The following is a 23,288-nucleotide window of genomic DNA, read 5'->3' as shown; positions in this document are numbered from 1 at the left end:
TTGCTATTATTTTGATTACTATTTGTTGAAATATTATTATTATTATAATTATTATTACTATTTATTTGTTTATAATTTATATTTATTTAATATTATTCATTTATTATACAGTTTCAATAGGCATCAATGTTTATATATCCAATTTTCATGATATACATAATATTATGTTTTCAAGTCACAGACTTGAGACTTCTATACTAACTTCTAAACTAGTCTGTGTTTCAAGTACACTTATGTTAATAATTTTATAAATATTTCTTGATAACTTATCAAAATACAATCTCATCAGTATTCATAATGAGTGCGCTAAGCCATCTAATGATATACACCAGCAGTTCCCAACCTTTTTTATTTGTGCGTAACACTAATAATGTAAAAAAACACTGAGGCCCACTTACACAATATATAGGTATAAAAATATAAATGAACACAAAAAAGACGATAGAAGAAATATAGACGTATTTAAAATCATATAAAAATTTCGATGTTGATTTCAATAACAATTTTCAGATCCTTGGCTTAGACACTTGACCAGTGTACGTAGCCCATAAGAGGGCTGGTATATACTACTAGGGTTTAGATATTTATTATTAATCATGAACTACAAAAAAAAATGTTTAAAAAGATACAAAATATAAATAATTTGGTGCTTATTTCAATGTTTTATGCATATTAATAAAATTTAATCAAAAAATAACCAGGAAATATGTTTATATTGTTTTAAATAGTTTAACGTTTGCATTCAAAGTACGATTGCAGCAATCAGCAGAAGATTCAAATGCGATTTGTAGTCAATATTCATAGGAGCATGCTGTCAATTATAGACAATGGTTTTACTTTAGAATTATTTTCTTGTCGGTTTTTTGATGTGGGCCTTGTAAATGTTAAAATAAATTATTTTAAATTTATATACATATTATACAATATTTACAAGTATATTGAAAAAAACAATAGGTAATAGATATAATCAATATATACACTCACATTTTGTTTATTTTAGCACTTTGAAATACAGAAATACAATTTGCAATGTTTTTCACATTTGATTAAGATACCATAATTTATTGTGATCAGCAATCCTGGTAAATATGGTTATTAATATAGTGTCATAAACTGTGCAATGATATTTTTAACTACTTCAATTGAAATTACCAATTGTCATCAATTTAAATATTGAGTTGTTTGTCTGGCAACTTATATAATATTAATACTGAAACAAAACAAAAATATATGAACAAAAAGAAAAAAATTTTGGAAATGAAAATTATAGTTAATATTATAATTATATGAAAGATAAAAATACAAACCTTAGGATATTCATGTTTTATAAGCACTGCAAAAATCTACATAAAATATTCAACATATTGGTTGCAATAACTTCATTAGATATATAATTCAATAAACCAACTATATAATTGAATAATAAAATAAAAGAGATTATGATTGATGATTTGATATGTTAACACCTGTAAAATGATTCACTATTAATAATTAACAAATGACAACTAATTGTAAACAAGCCTTTATTTTGATTTTTTTCATCAGCTATATTTTCTACACTTATACAATATCATAAATGTTGACCACAAACTATGAAATTTTTTTTTTTCAATAAATTCATCAGCACATCAAACACATCGAAAAATAACAGTTTAGTTTGGAAAAAACAATTACGAGTATATATATATATATACTTTGTACACAATCAATGGATGGCAATAAATTAGTTTTTATGTACCTATGTTATAAATGCGTTCCAAGTAGGCAGTGTTAAGATCCAAAACCAAAGCGGTTTGAATATAATTTATAACAAATATTTTTATTTAAATTAAATTATGATTGAAAGAGTAGGTTTAGAAAATTAAATTAAAATTAAATATGTATATATATATATATTGTAGTTCAAATGTTTAAAAAAAATTAAAATTAAACAAACTTTGGAATTATTTTTTATAAAAATATTTATTCAAAGTACTGTAACGTAATAATGATAGGAAGTTAATGATAATTGAATACAAAATATTTAAAGCAGAACACTGTGAAGTACAGTTTTCAAATGATAATTTATAGCCCAATATTGGCATAGGTACTGCAATCAATTTTACTAGTTATAAATACTATAATATCCATACACTAGTAATGATAATAGACGCAAGTAAATAAAATATAATCAACAAAACTACTTAACTAGATGACTCATTTTTAAAAATTTTTTTTCTTCAAACACGCATTTTCATTTTTTCCCTTATTATATACAGCATTACAGCATGCGTCTTATTATGTATCTATATGCTAACTCCTTAAGTAAATCAGTAAGACACACCTATTGGCTATTAGCCTATTGTATAGTACTAATTTGTAGCTGAATCAAAATAAATAATAGATACCTATATAAATAGAAAAAACATGTTTACCTGAAAAATTACCAATCCATCGAATATTGTTTGGAGCAACTGACACAGAACTACTTTATTCTACCAAAGCATATAGATTCCAGTAATTTGCAAAAAAAAAAGTCACCTGAGAATGTAGTTTTTTAGGTAGAATAGCATAAGATACACTTAGTTCATAAACCCATTTCTGGTACAGGATTAATAACAAGTACATACATACCACTGAAGTTGTTTAAGAATATCCTGGAACTATAACCAATGGTTTTGTTTTTAAAATATAGTGTATCTAAGTCATTGGGTTTCATTCCATCATGTGTTGAGTGGACTTTTGAAGTGTTCCTTTACTGTAGACACAATTATATGATCACGAGTACATCAATCTAATTCACGTTACAAAATATTTACCTAAACGAGAGTAAAAATATATATTGATATAACTTTGCATAACAGACCAGAAAAAACAGTATAATAATAATCATATTTTTATTTTACTCACCAAAGCTGATAGACTGAAGAAGACTTTCAAAAATGACAATCATACATAACATAGTTATACAAAAAAATAATGTGCTATGACTGTGCTTTCGAGTGGCTTGATTTGAATTTCATGATATTACAGTTCACCTTCCTATACACGATTTATCTTGAATCCATAGACATAATAATATATGGACTGCGCTCAGAGAGAGAAAACCGGGACCGATATAAACTGAGAGAGATAGCGATTGTTGGGGGCAAGCATGGAAGAAACTATTGAATATTTTTATTTAAGCCATGAAATAATCATTATCTAGTTTCTAGTATCACCAATGTCCAAAACAACAGTCAAGTGTCAACAAGTATAAACTAAAAAGTAAGAACGGCAAGAACAAGTTTTCATTATTATTTTTAAAATATTGTTTAAAAAATAATAATAATTATTTTTTAAGTTAAATCACAGTAAATAACACTATAATAACACAATAAGTCGCTTGTTCGCATATATATATGGATTATATAATCGTCAGTCGATGTAAAAACATGGAATGACTATTATAATTTATAACTATTATAATACCTATATAATAATTATAATATTTACTATTATTACACATTTATTAATAATAAACATATTCATGGTGTATAAAATATAGACGTATTTCTTCCATGACTGCCCCCAACTATCGCCATCTCTCTCAAACAATTTCGACGACCTGACATGATAGACTGGGGGTGAGGAAAGCGCAGTCCATATATTATTATGTCTATGCTTGAATCACGATCATTACAATTAGTCTGCATTTATCATGCATACAGCAAGACATCTTTATTCTCTATTTTTTTTTTCGAATATAGTTACCTTTATATTATTATTAATATTAATACCTTTATAAGTATAATAGTATCGAACATGATATATATTAATATTGTCAATATTAGCGCAGAATATTAGTCCGTGTTTGTATACGTGATAACCCATCAGAAAATATGTGTTATCTACATCAGTGTTTCCCAAAATGTTTTGTGATGGCCTCTAAAAAATTAATATTGAATACGATATTGTCAATATTGGTCCGTGTCTGTATGAAGAATACGTGATAGATCTGATGGTGAAATATTATATTATGTAGTTACCTACATCGTGGGTGTTAAAATGTTAAGAAATTAACCGGAATTTGAAAAAATTAATATAAATTAATTAGTAATTACTATTGGTACGTACGGATACTATTAAATGGAGTAAACAGTGATATCAGTTTGTTTTGAACCATCATTTTTATCCATCGACCATCGTTATAATGTTTACTATTGGTGCCTATTAATACAATATGATCGTCGGCCGGGATTAAAATTGAAAAGTCCAAAACACCACCGTCCTCGATTAAAATAACAGACAATAATACCATGGATCTTAAACGAACGTCAAGATGGATAGACATATCACAGAATAGAATAATATCATAATATCCCCAAGATAGGCCTCAATGTCTCACCCATTTACGTCCATGGATTTCGGTGATTCATAAGACGTAGGCACTTAACAAATCATCCTGAACATTGAATACCTCCATTCCGTGTTGCTGACAGAGTAGGTACGCCACCAATTCGGTTTAAACGACCACGGAAATCATCGACTGAGGGTCAGAGTACCAGGGTCACAGCCAGCGGGACCTGGTTTTCCTGGTGCATTTTTCTGTTTCGGCTTAGCGTTGCTGAAGTTACATTACAGAGGGGTTATCGATACGTATTGTGGAGTGGTAGCGGTAGACGACGGTATCTACAACAACTGGTTCCCCGGCCAACACGATCTCCGCATACGTTCCTGTTACATAATTATATCATCGGAAAAACAGACGAACAAAACGTTCTCTGGAGGAAACAATTTGTACCGTCTTATCCAGAGATATATACACATATAGTTTCATATTGTTCGTTTTATTTTTTTTTTCAAAAACTTATTTCGTTATTGAAACTTTTTTTACATTCACTACAACAAACTATATGCTGGTATATACAATTTTTACTAATATTAACAAATCGTAGTAATAATGTAGATTCTTCAATATAACAAAAACAATTGGTATGTATAAACATAATTTATATAACATATAAATATAGAAGATTACAGCATAGAAATTCAGTTTTGAATGTTCGAATGTTTCTAATTTTTCATTTTTATTCTGTGGTTCAAATGGAGGCCACATTACCAGGGTTACAGCACACGGGAACTTGTTTTCCTGGTGCGTCTTCTGTTTCCGCTTAGCATTGGCAGAAGTCGGCAGAGAGGTTGTCGTTACGTATTGTGTAGTGGTGGCGGTAGACGACGGTATCTACTATATAAAACAACTGGTTCTCCAGCCAACACGATCTCCGCATACGTTCCTGTTACATAATAACATTATCGGAAAAACAGACGAATAAAACGTTCTATGGAGGAAACAATGTGTACCGTCTTATCCAGAGATATACACAGTACACACATAGTTTCATATTGTTCGTTTTATTTTTTCTCAAAAAGTAAAATGTTATTGAAGCTTTTTTACTTTTAGTATAACCAGCTATACACTGATATATAAATGTCTGCCGATATTATCAAATACTTTCAAATACGCTTACCTTAAAACGAAACGTATACAAAATGTCAGGAAAATACATACAAGCAGATAGATAGTATTATCTCGACTGTGGTCTGCGAGTGTATGGGGGTGCCTAACTATCAGTACGACGGCGTTATGTCAATGTTTATTTCGCAACGTCAAAATTTATCAGATACTAATATCAATCTTCTTAAGAGCACGTAACGCTGGTATTATATAATTGCTGCCTTCGTCTTACAAATGCTTAACAATATATCAAATTCGTCAAAAAATTTGTCTTAACATCTTTTTACAAACTAACTAATTTGAATTTTTCTAAAATAAATTTAATTTAATCAAAAATTGTGTATTAAAAAAAAAACTGGTGTGGTGGTTATTAGTATTATTATAGTCGTATTCTCGAACGTGTAGTACAGTAGTGCAACTAGCCCGAATCATTACTTTTCCTTAGTATTGTAAATCTTTAATTGCAACGTTATCTATAACAAGGAAAACGAGCAGTGTATAGGCCAGTTCTTCACCCACACAATACAGCTTAACAATATATGGAGTCAGTAGATGGCGCTGTCGTTACCGAATTTATTGAAATCTAAATAATATACTGGTGATCGATCACAGGTGTCAGGTTAAATTAAAGCTAACCAAACCTCCCTAAACTCAACCAAACGTCCAAACAGATTGTGGTACGGATCGAATCGTTGCTCGTGACTGTAACGTGGATCTGCGCAGTGGGACGTATGAGACGATCCCAAGGTCCTTTTTGCCAAAAAATTGCTAGAAACAATTACGCTTGAGCCCCCCCCTCCCACCGATCTGTACCAAGTAGTACCAATTCTATAGTGGGCCTATGACATTGAGCTAACACAAGCAACGAGCCGTGGACAAAATTGATTTTAAAAAACCATCAGCCATACGTTAGTAAAACGTTTCACAATATCTCAAGTTCCTTGACAGCCCAAGGGTCCATTCCCAAAGGACAGTGATAATTCGACTCCTTTTTCAGAAAAATATTACTATTTTACAAATCAAGCTAATAATATACAACTTTAAAACGTATACGGCCAAATAATAATTTTAAATACCATGCATATTTTACAAACGTAGATATTTAAGACCTTACTATTATATATAAAATAGTGGTTTGGGACGTATTTTACCTATAGACGCCTTTTACCAATATAATATAATATTATTGTTATATCAGTGCGAGTCTTTGGGATATTGTGAGACGGATAACGCATTCCATTCGTGTGTTTAGAAGAGACGACACTTTAATATAATAATATAAACCGGTTCTACCACCCAACCACCGACCGTAGAATAGTATATACAACAAGTAGGTAGTATTTTTTTTGCGTGCCGTATAGTCACTGTTATTGTGTTTGTAATAAGATTTAAATATTTTGGAATTCGTTGCCCTTCTCGGGCTGGTCCGGTGCAGGCAGGTACCTATGGTTATGATACACTCGGTCGTAACCACGCCTTATATCCAGTCATACGTATTCGGATAAACCTGTTACAGTTCTATGATCTACTGTTGAACTGAGTTTTTTCGTGGTTTTATCCATTCAAATAGTTGAGATTAAAAAAAACCTGTCAAGTCTCTCTACCTACTGTATAGGTAGATCCACAAAAAGACCCGAGGGTCCCGAGGGCAACTATCAGACATATGTCTATATTTGAATAGTGTGACCATTTCGAAATTCGTAATCCCATTTAACACAATATAAAATAATGAACCCATTTATGATAGACATGGATAATCAAATTTGTACGGTTGTTGTGGTTGTACCGGTATAAAGCATTTCTTTCGTGAAAACGATGGCTTTAGGTTTTTGGTCTTAGGGCTTCAATTATTTTAAATTCTGAGCGGATGAATCAATATTTCAATATATCATTCTTCAACGCTAACATGACATAAAAGGTAAGGCTGGGCAAGTTTAACATTTTTTTTTCAAAAATTTAAAAAGATCTTTATAAATAATTTTTTCAAAGATACCTGCTAAAACATTCGATACCATGCACTATGCAGTAACTACTACGTGGACTCATATATAATACACTATATATATTATAGGTATAATATCGTAATGAAGTAAATATAAAAGTTGTTTACATTTAGGGGTGATAACCTCTGTAACTACTGAAATTAAGAAAAGATTATAATCTTATATTCGCAGTTTATAGACTCAAGAAACATTCGATTAATTTTTACGAAAATGAACACTTTAGAACACTGTACACATAAGAACATTCTTTTGTCTTTGAGGAGCAGCTGTATATACGATACGCATCTAAGAAAGTGGCTTGGAATGGAAGATTTTTATAATAATTTAATGATTTATAAAAATCGATTAGTTATAATTAAGGCAGAGGACTTATAGGTGTAAAAATCACCATATATGGGCTTAAATATGCATAATATGCATTTTAAAATGAATATTTTTAAAAAATAAGAATCTTTCTGTAGGTACCAATTTTTTTAATGAATACATTTTATGAAAAGCTTATAAGTTACAATAATTGTTGAATTATTTGGGTTCATATTATGGGTTTTCAGATACTTCATATCACTATAATTTAATTACCCGTTAATCGGACATGTGATTGGGAAAAGTCAACAACTATTATATTAATATTAATATTAGCATTAAAATTTTAAATTCAACGTTATTTTGTACACTGATGAATAAATAATAAATCATTCAAAATTAGCATCTAAAAGTATAAAATAGAAGAAATATGCCCGAAAAACTAAAAAACTCAAATATGCATTTATATGCAAATAAAAATTCCAAAACTAACTTTGTGAAAGTATACAACGTATTTATTTCGTACTCGGCGCTATTTTTGTTATTTTGCAAAAAAAATATGCAAATGCTACAATAGTTCTCTACTTCTCTGCCGTAGCTATAATATTGAACTTCATAGATATGAATAAAACTGTATATTGTATATATCATGTATTTTACGATATTTTTCATCAGATAATATATAATATATATATATATATATATTTAGAACTTTTAGTACAACCAATAACTATGATAGTTCAACAATTAACAAGTTAAATAATAATGTATATAGTATTATAGTTTATATATGAACACATTAAGAAGAATTAAGTAATTAAGATAATAATATAATAATAAAGACGATAAATATTGAAAAGGAAAACGAATGCAATTACGGAGTATAAAGTACAAAAGCAATTACTGATTATCGATAATGCGTTACTTATTTGTTTATTAATTAAGCGGATCAGATAATATTATAATATACAAATAAAAACAAAAAATAGAGTTTCCTATTTAGCTCATGTTCTTTCTGGCAGTGATTTAAAAAAAAAACGTATATATACATGGCCATTGGCCATTGTCCATAAGGCTACAACAACAAAATAAGGACTAGAACTTAGTCATATAAGGAAAGTTTAGAAGACGCATTTTTTTATTAAAGCAAATTTATTTTTGATTATAATTTTACACTTTTACATTTTAGATTCTGAGCGGAGCGATGAATGTATTGATTTTACCATGATGTGTGTGTGTTTTTTTTTGTCTGTCATCACGTTTTGAGGCAGTAAAAATGCTTCGATTTTTGACTTCAGTACCTCGTTCGATCAGAAAGTGAATCTAGTTGGTACTTGGGGGGGGGGGGGGGGGTCAAAAGTTAAAAATTCTTAATACTTTTCTAAATAATCAAGAAAAACAAACTAAAAATTAAGGGAAAAACGGGAAATTATACGCACAATCAATTTTCGACAAAATCGATTTTGGTTTTTGATGTAACTTTAAAACAAATGACCGCAGATACTTGAAATATTGACTGAATATTTATATAGGCATTTTATATATTTGATAAAATTTTCAAAATATTCAAATTTGTTTTGAGCTGTTTACTGACGTTTTAATTTTTCAACTTTTTTAGTTTTTTTTCTATAAATATCGATAAAAATATATGTGTTCGGTAGAAAAGCTTGGAAAATTAATACAAGGCTTCTAACACATTGTAACAATAGCAGTTAAAAAATATTAAAAATACACAAGCACGATTTTTTTTTATAAGCATTTAAAGTTCAAATTTTGACTAAATACGTAAAAATTACGGCAATGTTCAAATTATCTTAGATAGAAATGCATAAAAGTTTTTCTTTTTAATTCTAAGATTTGAAAATTAAATACAAGGCTCCTAGCATATTTTTACAACAGCAGTTGAAAAATAAAATAAATTCATAGTCACAATTTTTTTATAAGCATTTAAAGTTTGAATTTTGACAACATATGTAAAAATCACGAAAATCACGAAAATTCGCAAATTATTTTAAACTAGAAATTCATAAAAATTTTTCTTTTTAAATCTAAGATTTGAAAATTTTTAATAATCTATAATATATCCTAGACAGATAAACCGTCTTCGCTCAGAATCGTTTTTTGTATACAATGATATCATATCATTGGATTCAAATTTAATTCCATCCATTACAGTAACCCACTTGTAACCTACTGTACAGCAGAGCGACATCCACGACTTACCCGCCTTTTTTATGATTTGAAGTTAGATATTCAATATCTGTCTTCTCCCAATTCCACCAAAAATAAAATAACTTCATGCGACAGTTCTATGGAAATAAAATAATTTAAAAATAGAACACATTTGTTTGACAAAACGTGTAGGTCAACGATAACCGACGGTGCAGTGTGTTATTGGTTTTAAATATTATTTTAGATTTCAGATATACGAGTATAATATCGACATCGTACGTATACTGTTTGTATGTAAGTGACTCATAATCCGTGCAGCTTGTGTGGGCTAAATGCCTAAATACTACACAGTTTGCGCCTTTATTTGGTCATGAATATAAACTAGAAATAATAAGTATTTGGCTTAAAATACAGAAATTCTGAGAAAGTATTAAAATACATATTTGAGTATACTTAAAAAGTATTTGAATAGTAATGAATACTGTAACTCAAGCACTTTCAGGACTACGTATCTAGGTACTCATATTTTGAGGAGCTGTGGTTATATAAGACATATGACTATAAAAAAAAATTTGTAAAAAAATACAGAATTTTCATTAAATGTTGTGTATAATATTATGTTTAATTCTTAGTCTTAAAAATTGCTTTATCTAAAAAATTTTCATCCAGAATAGAAAAGTAAGTGACGATAAATAGAGGTGTCAAATATAGCAATTATTAATTAGATTTTGTGATAAAAAAAAAAAAAAAAATGCTGATATTTTAAATATTAAATAATAATCAATTTAATTGTACCTACCAGCTGTGTTCGCGATGAATTAAATTTAAAATTTGTGTAAAATATTTTTTTCCGATAAATTATTATGTTAACTATTCAATGCATTTGCCATTTTTCGACACAAGTAATACTTTAGACTTAAGACTTAAGTTCACAAAACACCGTTGTGCGTTTGTTGTAGATTTTTATTCGAACGATTTACACATTACGCGCTCTCGTCTTCATGGGACCCTGATCACTTCAACCACCTCACATCCACGTAAACCACCTTTCACCACTTTCATATTTATTAACCTGAATTGTGTTTTACATATTTTTCTGGTGTAAAAACTATTTTGATCAAGTTTAATGAAAAATAAATATACTTCTAGTCGTCCAATTTTAAAAAATTATTTTAATTCGATAGGGTTTTCTCCAAGTTTGTAGGAAATAGATTTTTGACATTTTGAATAGTTTATGAAATATATTCCAAATTAATATAATTAACGAATGTAAACATCATATTTTTTTTTTTTGCAATGGCCCTATTAATGCCACCCACTCCCCAACCAAATGCACTTCCGTTGATCAGGAAGACGCTTGACCTGGCTGGAGATCGGCAGGCAATCCGCGTACCAGGGTCACAGAGTCTATAGTGGTTACTTTTCGACGACGTCGTTGGTGCCGGTAATGCGACGGTAGTACTGTTGTAGCTGTAATATTATACTCGTTCAATGACCATCGCGATCACAGCATACGTTCCTGTTTCTGATCATTAGAAATATCGTTGAGAATGTTGAAGTTATAGTATTTTAAATGAATATACATTTTTTATAGTATCGTAAAATCGGCTAACTACTGACAGAATTTACTATTGTTTTTTTCTCAAATATTTCTGAAAATATTGAATCTAAAATTGTGTCAAAATTATTCAATACAGCCCAATTTCAATACATCATGCAAGATGATAAGCTCTTCAAAATTATATTCTTCATTTTTGAACTATTATAATATAAAATTGAAGATTGTTTAGGATTAATTACAAGATCCCTTAACATTGGACACCCATATGGCTATATACAAGATGTCTCGTGAGGATTTACCCATTGCGATATCCCACGAAATAATGGAGATATCAAAATTCTGGTTTTGTAATAAGATTCACAAGGATAAGAACTACAATTATTTCATATTTTAATTTTTTTTTATGTTTTAGTAAAAAGGTTAAGTATAATATTATTTTTCATTTAATTTTTTCTAAAAAATAAAAAAAAAATGAAGACAGCCACTTAATAGAGTTTATTCTTTTGAAAATATTGACGTTTCAAATGATTTTTAATTTATTGTTTAGTCTCGTGAAAAATTGCGAATTATTTAACTCCATATTGTTTTATCAAACATGTAACCCGTCGTTTGCATACTCGTACGGCCATCGAAACGTTTTCAGTGTGCCAAGTTATAATCATATTTTATTTCTTCAAAACTAAAAAAATATTAAACATCTGGAAATTAATGAAAATAACATAATGAAACTTTTTAGAAAAATTAATTCTATAAAATGGCTATATATATTTTTTTTTTTTTAATAATTAAAAAAAAATATATTTTTAACTTTTTTACCAAAACATTAAATTAAATTAAAAAATAACCGCTGCATGTTTATCACCTTGTAAGCCTTACCACAAAACCAGAATACTTTTGATATCTCCATTATTTCGTGAGATATCGCAATGGATAAATTTTCGTGAGATATTCTATATAGTATATATATAATATATTATGTATATTGAAGTTTGTATGTGTAAATTAAATTTAGAAAACTTAGGAAATTCAATTATCAAATACCGCGGTACTCTACATGAATTTGTAAGTGTGTATTAATTACTAAAAAAAAAATAACTAATTTATTATCATTTAGTACAGATAAATATTCTATAAACCAAATATTCTGGATCTAATATTGGTGGCTTATATTATTTCCTACAAATAGATTATTATAGATTAACGACAGCTATAAATAAACGTTTTTCTTAGTTACAATAATTTATTTGAATAATATTATTATTTTTTTTTTTAAATTTAAATTAACTATTGACGACGAATTTACATTACTTTTTGAGTTAAAAATTTGATTTTAAAAATATTTACAAAACTAAAAGAACTATAAAGATAATTATGATTGGACAAAATCGTTCGGCAATCATGTACGTAAACCAAATTCGTTTATTTATTAAAAAACATTTTTATCGATTTTCACCTTTATGCCTCTGCCGGTCAACAGAGAACGGTTGTGCGTGGTATTAGAATAACAAAGGACATATTTTTGTTTACTGTTAAAACGCTTACGATTAATCCAACCTTTATTTATCAGCTTTAATTTCCCACCAAAAACACACATACACACACATTATATGTATACATATATACACATCAAATACACATGCATTTTCATAATTAATTTTACTGCCGAATAATATTAAGTTTTTCCTCCGTTTCAGAATACCAACCAGGTGAAAGAGGAGGACAAACTTGGTACGGAATTTGGTCGTGGTCGCTGACGGAATGCTATTGGAGCCATTGTTTCTGGTCTTAGCTCTGACCACAGTGTACTACAGCCATAGATGCAATACGGGTAAGGTAAAAACGTTTAATTAATACCTACAATTTCATAATATAACAAGCTAAAGATATAACTGATTGAGATGAATGAGTACTAGAGAAATGTTTTTTTTAAAGAGTTTACAGCATACTTCATACAGGTAAACATAATATTTACCTGGACGAGTTAATCATCGAGAGAGTCAATCATTTAATCGAAAAGTTAACAACCTTCACTTTGATTAAAACTGACCCTTTCCTTTTCGGCCGGTTTACCTTTTGGTTAAATTAAAAAAAAAATAAATTCGTTTTTTGACCAAAATCGTGCCTTTGTTGTAAAAGTGTTTATAAATGCTATATTGCATATTATTCATTAATCATCTAATGATGATTGATAAAATGTTAATTTAATTCAATTAGACAAATTATAATTTTTTAATCGATTACGTATATCCACAGCGAGCATTTCATCTTTATCCCCGGGAAATAATGGTTTCATTGGGAAATCATTAAGTAGAAAACTGAACAAGAATAGAAAATATGAAAATAAGAACATAATTTGCTACACTCCCGGTTGTGAGAAAGCCGGTAAGCATATTTATTTATTAGATAGGTATGCGACTGGCTTGATTACTGATTTATAATATATTTAATCCATTAATCCAATATTATCTAGGGCTTCTCGGAAGATTTTATTGATATTATTGTTTTTAAGCTAGGTATTAATAATCTTTTAAAATGCACAAAAAAAAGTTTAAAAATGGTCATAACACTCATAACTTATACTCGTGCTTAAAAATAATAATATCATTAATATCAATAAAATCCATCTAAACGCCCTACATAATATCCTTGTCTTTAAATATTGTATAAGATGTAAATTCACTCTAATTTTAGAAATTACAGTATAAACGTATAATTGTTAACGCTATGTTTTTCGTTTGTAAGACGGAGACAACTAATTCCCGCGTGGCGTCCCTTAATAGTTCAACATGGGACTCAATTTTTGCTACATTTAGTTTAAAATAAGTGTTGGGTGCAGTTCAATGGATGTTTTTGTGTGCAACGGCTAGCGTGCCTACTTTATACCTATGATATTAATTTCTAAAACGTAACAGTAAATCAATATCACTGCAATATTGTACATATCCTCTACCATGTATCTATATAAATTTGACATGATTATAAGTAACAATTTTTATGTTTATATATTTTAATATTAAAAAGTGTAAACAAATTCAAGAACATATTTCTTCATTTATGGATTCCGAAACTTAGACAGTCACTTTTCTTAAAATTCTAAATTTAACTTTAAAGCATTGCTCGTCGCATATTATCATTTACTCAATCTTGTTAAGTTAATAATAATGTTTAACTGAGTTAAGTTGATAGAAAACATTTAAAAACAATTATGTTTAATACTTCACCAATTTTTTTACTAGGTTAAGTTAAAAGTTATATAGAAAGTTTGAATCAACTCATTAACTTAAGTTATGATCATAATTTTTTTAATATTTGAATAGCCAGTAATGTATGGCTTGAAACAATAAAAATTATAAATATTAATGACCATAGGAAATATATTTAATACACATAAAATATACAGTGGTGAATTTAAAGGGGGTCAGAGTGGCCTAACCGCCCTTGGCCATTGGCCAATCAGATGTGTAAGAATATAACTTAGACGTAAAACTTATAATCATAATTCACGAAAAATTCAGGTTTCTGATTTTGTTTTTATACTTAATATTTAATTATATTATACCTACTTTATATTTATAAGTCAACCGTGAAAGCTGCTATAATATAACGTCTTATCTTGTACTGATGTAAAAAAAATATTCCCCCCCCCCAAAAAAAAAAAATTCCCAGGATCACCACTACTTATATAGTTTGAGACGTCTGAGTTAATAAATAAATTAATAAAGCACTATATACAAATTATTTTACTAATCAATACTTAGTATATTGTAATGTAACATCATTTTCACAAAAATGAAACTCGTTTATCTCACCAATGGTAAACTTAAGCCAATGATTTATATTTATATTATAGTCAAGTTTTTGACGTTCAGGAATCCATTAAGAACTCATTGTAAACGATTTCGTTATGTTATTGCTAACAGATTACCTTCACAATATTACAACGGTACCTACAATGAAAATGATACATATATATTTTTTCAAACAGAAATACCTATGCAATATTTGAACATTTAATATTAACTGAGTAGCGATAAGTACATTTAAAGATCAACGTTAGAAAACAAACTGATCTTTTGTGCATATACCTTATTTTCATTTCTATTGTTAAATAATATTAATGGGCAAATCATGTAGGCTTTAAATAAAAAAAAATTGTGATGCGCAAACAACATCCGACGGCTATATGGGATACCTGTATATAATGTATATTTACTATTACTCGTAAATTAAAGTATTTTTATCGAACATTTCTGGTTCATGTAACAATAATTAGATTAAATCAAATTTTTGATTTTCTATCCTAGTAAATGATTATACAATATTATTTATAGTATAACGCAACTTAGATTTGATTAAAAGTAACTCGTTAATTATTAATTTTATATCAATAAAAATCAATGGAATTGAAAATTAAGTTAATGAAAATTAGCTTAACTTTTAACTTCACTTCAAAACTTTTTAATGTGCATTTTTTATCCATGTAATCAAATCGTACTTCAATAAATTGTAACCTACGTTATGGATATTATTATCTAATTACTCAACGATTTTAATATTAAAAAATTTATAATAATCGTAAATAGATCAAAAATGTGAATTTTTGTGAAAATGGAAGAAACTATATAATAATATATAGTTAATATATAATAATTTTAATTTATATAAAAATTAATTAATTAAAGATTAAAAATATTAATAAAACCTATCAATGCACTCATTATTATTCATTAAATTAATATAACACTTGAAAATATTTAATAATTTACATAATTAATTGTTGATAGTTGATAGTTGTTTGACAAATAACATCGTATTTGGTAGAAAAATTACCAACTACTTATTATTTGTAATTTATTAAACGAGAAATAATATTATTTCAACCCTGACATTTAATTACCAAAAAACTTCATATTTTTGTTATCCGAAGATTTAATTTGGTTATCGACGAATAAATTGAAAAACCACCCCTAAAATTGTTAAATATTATAGCTGCTTCTGTGATCAACAATATGGATATATCAATAGATCCTTGTGATGATTTTTATCAGTTCGCATGTGGAAAATTTATAAAATATGCGATTATCGACGACGACAAACCGTTTCAGACGACATTCAGCATCGCTGGCGATAAGCTGTTGAACAACCTGCGAATAATCATTACCAAACCCATCAAACCAGATGAACAGAAACCGATTAAAATGGCGAAACTACTGTTTAAATCGTGCATGGACAAAGGTATAATAATAATTAGTGCCGAATTATACATTTATAGGACTCTAGGAAGTTGAAATTTCGAGGTTCTCTAGAAAATTATTAGCTAAATAAGACTTAAATTTTATTTTTGTTCAATAATAAAAATGAGTTTATGTAAGCAGTTTTAATGTTAACAATAAACTACTCATTTTAATAAGCAAAACTATGCTACTCTATTAAACTGTTTTATAAAAACTCATATTAGTTAACGGAAAAATTAATTAGGTACCTACCTAATTTACTTTTTTTTATTAATATTAATAAAAAAAACAATTCATATTCAATTACTAATAAGAAATAAACTTAAAGTAAATATTGCAATGTTTAGAGCTGGAACTGGAACATTTATGATTTGATCGGTTGAAGTTTGGTTTTTAAAAATATAAAGTTTTTGATTCGGTTAACACCGGTCTTAATTTTTTTCATAAGACGAAGTTTTTATTTAAATTTCAAAAATTAAGTAAGATGGGTATAAAAAATTGCCATTGTATTAAGCATGTTTTTAATAACAACTAATTTTAGTTAATTGCTATTCAGGATTTAGGCTAGTTAGGTGTAATATCAATAATATGATCATTGATCACTAAAACTTACCTCAATACAATTATAACAATTTCCTGGTATACAATTGAGTTGATAATTACACTAAGTACATATCTATTTTTCGAGTGTTTAAGGTGGAGGGAGGTTCACTTTAAGACCGTATAATATGTAAGCAATAGCAACAATTTATACTCATTTCTAGGTAAAAGTGGTTAGTTTAAATTTTAACCAAATTTTCCAATTTTCCGATCAACTTTTTCAATTTATTTTTTCCATAAAAACCTCATTTGGAATACGACGAAAATAATGAGCCAAATCCAGTTACCAACCAAAACAGCTTTTCATTTGAATAGCTTTGAACTTAACGTTAACAGAAAAAATCGAAATGGATGGATTGGTACCGTTTAAGAAAATGTTGAAAAACCTCGGTGGATGGCCAGTGTTGGAAGGCGATAAATGGAAATATGCTGAATGTACGTGGAAGGACATCGTCTATAAGATTAGAGAGGTGGGTTACAGCGTGGATTACTTAATTCGATTTTCAATCGGCATAGATTCAAAAAACTCCACGATGAGAGCAATTGAAGTAAGCTCATTTATATACAATACAAAGTTATAACAATAATTTAACATAGGTATAAGGAAAATAGTTATCATCGTTAGGTATGCACGTCTGGCACTAATGAGTTAAAAGTTAAAAGTTAAGGTGTAATGCTAATTGCATTTCAACTTTTTAACTTATCTAATTCCTTTCGGATTTTCATTAATCCAACAATGTTATTGTTTCTTAATTAATGTGAAATTAAAAAATTAAATTAAAATAACAAAAAGTTAACTACAAGTATATTTAATTAAATTTATTTTCAATTTTATTTTATTGCATTTCAATCGATTTAGGTTTCAAATTGAATTGTTTTTAAGTGACGAAAAACTTTATTAATTACTTGAGATATTCTAACATTGTATAAACACAACACAGTTTTTAGTTGGTAAAAAAATAAGAGTAATAATAAACAAAAAAATCTTTGGTTTTAAATAGATAAAAAGTTAAAAAAAAATTTTTATACTGGCTTTTAACTTGGGTAGGTAACTACTAAATATATTAACTTTTTTCGACGCACTAAATAATACTTACCAAATAATAATAATAATTAACTGGCTCAGCTTTGTCGGGCGCTCACTAGTTGCCTCCCGAATTCATAAAGGTCAACAATTTTTATACGAATTTCCTCCCGATTATACACGAGTGGCTTCATGACGTGATATTAAACGAAAAAGATCTAGACTTTGTAGTTAGTTGCCTTATAATAGGCAGGTAATAATGTATTAGTGGTTCCAAACATTTTCAAACATTATGCATCAGAATAAGTTTGGTATTTCAAAGTGTAGGTAATCTATGACTTTTGTGCAATGATATTTGATGTGATTATACCTATACGACTAAAAATTAAGATAAATTGCTCCTTTGTTTAATGATAAGATATAATCCAAACCCGGTGTTAGCCAGACTACAATAAAAATAATATACCACGCTATCATAGTGATAGAGTATCATGTGGTTGGTTCCCGACACTCGTTCTTGTTGACGATTTTATTTTTACAAATTGTTAAGCGATTTTAAATTTTGAACTAGTTTTTAGAATGGATACAAAAAACGACGGAACTGGACGACAAAAATTTAATAATGCTAAATATCTATAATTGTATATATGTATATATATATTTATTTATCTATATAGGTTAGGTTATATACAGTAGGGTCTCGATTATCCGAACACAGGCTAATCCGAAAGACGCGGTAATCCGAACGGGCTTGAGAATTATCTTATCGCCATAATATGTACATACTACATAATATGTACATATTATGTATGTATTTATAAATAATATTTTCCGGTAATAAAGTTTTTCAATTATGTGGGACAAGGCTACCAATTCATAACGGGAACCAATGTACAAAAAAAAATCAATATTTTAAATGGTAAAGTTCATAATTAATATTAATATTTTTATGTATTCAATGTCTTTTGAAATAACGAGTTTTTACACGATTAATACAAATAAAAATAAAATTTCATATTTTAAATAAAAATAAAATTGATGTTTTTTTTTTAAGCCATAGGTAATCCGAACAAATCGCTAATCCGAACGACCCCTTTCCCCAATCTCGTTCGGATTATCGAGACCCTACTGTAATAGAAATTGTTATGTTTCTGTAAACTTAAGTTTTATAATTATAACAGATGTATGTTAAGTAAATGGTTTAATCAAAGTTGCCCGATTGCGGCCCAAATTCAGGTAGTCGTATTTTAGCCCAAGTATAAGCATCCCGATATTACGTCCCAACTCACATTGGTTCACAAAATGGCTTAAAATTAAGTATTTTCCATTTGGAAAATATTCTAAAAACTGTATAGAAAAATGTTGTCAAATTTTGAAAATTGAATATAACTCATATTAATTAATATTTAAATATAGGTAAGTAAAATGATTAGGTAAATTAATTTCTGATTTACAACCAAATAATAAAGTAAAGTATTTGAATGTTAAATAAGTATAAATTCAAAATTATTTAAATACATAGCAAGTATATTTTGTATTTTAAAGATTTTAAATATTATATACAATATACATATATATCATATATGTACATACAAATAGTTAAATAATGAATTGTTTACAATAAAAAAAATATGTGAAATACAATATTAATATGTCAGTAAATAGTCAATCAATTTAAAATATTAAAATAATAAATTGTTTGCAATAATGGTTATATACAAAGAATAATATAATAATATGTCATTAAAAAAGTCAATAAATAGTCGACTAGAAAATTTTGTAGTGTTAAATTATAGTGATAAGGGTAGATTTTTAAGACTCATTATTTTTAGAGTACAAACTATAGATCGCATTTTTATTTTAGTATCTGTTTGGTATTGTTTCAAAATTTCCAACAATTGAAATATACATATACTTATTGTATGTGACGTATAAAATAATGAATTGAATTTCGAATAGAAACTTTCATATGCATTCGTTGTTAAATACATACTGGAACTATACAAGTAGCCCATATTTCAGGTGGAAAATCAGGATTATCATCAATATAAGTGTCTACTAAATAATCATAAAATGATTGTATTTTAGCCGTTGAAGGTTGTATTGAAGCTAAATCTATGGCAAAATATTCACTTACCATTTCAGGTTCTAAAAATGATAATCCAAATATATACGTTAAAAACTTGCTTATATCGCTATCTTTATCTTTATAATCTGTACTTAACCCTAAATATTGTATTTTTCGCCACCACCATTGACCTAGATGGAACCTACAACCTTTTATAATAGCCAATGGCCAAGGTAAACGAATTGCCTTGTGTTTCAAAATCTACGAATATTACATCAGGCTTAAAACTTAAAATTAAATTTAAATTTAAAATTAAATGGTAATCGTGTGAATTGTGAATACGATAGTCATATTTATGTCAAAATACGAATCGGTCGCATTTGAGATAAATTAATTAGGTTTGATAACCATTAAATAGTATTTCTTACCTACAATGATGGGGCCCCACTCGGGATAGGGGAAAAGGCAAAAAGGTTACTTTGGGCCGCAATCGGGCAACACCCGATTTAATGGTGTATTATAACGAAATTAATGAACCACGTCTTAATTCTTAACGGGAGGATATACCTAATGTGAAAATTCTTTGTAGGCGATCCGTGTATATAATAAATTATGAATTACCTGGTTACTACTTGGAATCACCATATTTTGGGAGGCAACTATAGTATGTACATGCTTTGTCAGGTCTATGTGTATACCTAACATTGCGTTTAATGGGTATTGTTTTTACGCCTGACATTTCAGCTGGACGAAGCATCCTTGTCACTCAAGGGCATCGATGAAAAAATCGTGTTCAGATACTACAGGTACATGGTGGACATCGCAGTGCTGTTTGGTGCTGACCCGCACAGGGCCGTTAAGGAACTGGTACAGTCGTTGGAATTCGAAATACGATTGGCCAATATATTGATGACAGCGGAAGAGCGTCGGGACACCGCCAAACTGTACAACCCAATGAAACTTGCCGGTTTACAACAGAACTTCCCAACCATACCGTGGAAAGAGTACATGGACAAACTATTGTTCCCGCAGACCATACAGCGGGACGACATAATAATTTTAAGCTCACCAAAATACTTTTCACAACTTGAAGTCCTGCTCTACACTACGCCCAAAAGGTAAAGCCATATACTTGTACGCGATCAAAAGTGATGATTTGCAGTGGCGTATTTACGGGGGGGGGGGGGGGGTCCAGGGGTATTGGACCCCCCCCAGAACCTCTCCAAAAAAAAAAAAAAAAACTAAAACTCTTACATATTCGCAGAACCCGATTTACGTAGGCGCGCGCAGTCACGCGGACATAGTATTTTCCCGTGAACAAAATATTATATAAATATACATATATACATTTATAGTAATGTTATTCTGACGACAGTTTCCAAGTTACGGCTTAATACAAAGTACGATAATATAGTGCGAAGTAATAGGTATTAAGTAGGTACCCATATCTTTGAAATATAAACTTTATCGCACAGAAAAACTGATTATTGATGGATTTATGTGTATAGCGATTAGCAATAGTTGTGTAGCAAATAGCCATATACGATATACGGATATAGATATAATAAAATATAAATTAGTGGCTTTTTATCTTTTATAAGATATTACACATTTTCAATTAGTCTCATTTTGCCTTCAACAGCTACACGAATACGAGTAACGAATGAACCAGTGAACAAGTTTATTGTATTTTTTTATTGTATTAAGTAAGTACACAATATATTTCTTTTATTATGTCTCAGCAAACTTCGTTAAGCCAATTTTTTAAAAAATCCAACAATACAAATGTTCTGCAATTTGACCATCACAAATCTTTAGTTTCCGTAACTTCTCCAAATAAACGACCAATTTCACCAAATATAGATAATAATGTCAAACAATCTGACAATACTGAAACAGAAAATGAACATAATTTTGACAATTTTGATACCTATTGGATTTTATTTTAACCACTCGTTAACAGATGTAGAGAAAGAAGAAGTTCTTAAAAAAATTTGGAAGCCCGAACCTACTTTTGAATTTCCTAATACTGTGATATTCAGTGGCAAAGACAAACGATCCAAAAATTTAAAATTTCAATACAGATGGTTGCATACTTTTCCGTGGTTAGCGTACTCCGCAAAATTAGATGGTGCATTTTGTACGTTTTGTGTAGCGTTTGCTAAATCAGGAGCTGGCATAAATTCTCAAACACTAGGCGCTTTGGTTAGAAAACCTTTTAAAAATTGGAAACATGCAATGGAAACGTTTAAAAATCATGTAACACTTCAGTATCACAAACAATCCGTCTTTGATGCAGATCATTTCATAGATATAAAAAAAAACGTACATTTATCTATTGAAAATCAGTTAGACACTGCTAGGGCACGACAAATTTTTGAAAATAGAAAAAACATTTCACCTGTTATTGAAACAATTATTTTATGCGGTCGACAAAATATACCTCTACGAGGTCATCGGGATTTCGGAAAATTAACCGTTGATGATTATGATGTTAACGATGGAAATTTTCGTAATTTATTACGCTTTAGAGCTCGCGGTGATGCTTCGCTCAAAATACACCTTGAAAGTTCTGGTACTATAAAGTATACAAGTCCTATTAGTCAAAATGCTATAATTGATTCGTGCAATTCAATTTTACTCAATAAAATAGTAGCCAGAGTAAATTAAGCGAAATGTTTTACAGTTCTTGTCAACTTCCTACAAAAACTGCATAAGGACGTAACTATTACATGATATCATAGTTAATATTAATTATGTATAAACTAAGGACCCCCCCCCCAGAAAAATTTGAAAATACGCCACTGGTGATTTGTAACGGGTACCCTGTATATCATTGTTGATAGG

The 23,288-nt window shown here is 28.8% G+C and overlaps 1 pseudogene across 1 annotated transcript in view; it reads left to right on the top strand.

The window, feature by feature from the left end:
- Positions 1-13,273: 13,273 nt before the first annotated feature.
- LOC107171218 (neprilysin-2-like) overlaps positions 13,274-23,288 on the top strand; it is a 28,789-nt pseudogene continuing 18,774 nt past the window's right edge. The window contains exons 1-5 of the transcript XR_016189859.1: positions 13,274-13,343; positions 13,769-13,897; positions 16,505-16,750; positions 17,686-17,897; positions 21,186-21,559. The product of XR_016189859.1 is annotated as a neprilysin-2-like (transcript). The remainder of the gene's footprint in view (positions 13,344-13,768; positions 13,898-16,504; positions 16,751-17,685; positions 17,898-21,185; positions 21,560-23,288) is intronic.

The sequence above is a fragment of the Diuraphis noxia genome, unplaced genomic scaffold, assembly GCF_037042655.1.
Source record: "Diuraphis noxia isolate RWA-SAM2 unplaced genomic scaffold, SU_Dnox_SAM2 contig0001, whole genome shotgun sequence".
NCBI lineage: Eukaryota > Metazoa > Arthropoda > Insecta > Hemiptera > Aphididae > Diuraphis > Diuraphis noxia.
The sequence above is the reverse complement of the archived record's forward strand: the minus strand, read 5'-3'. Positions and strand labels throughout refer to the sequence as shown.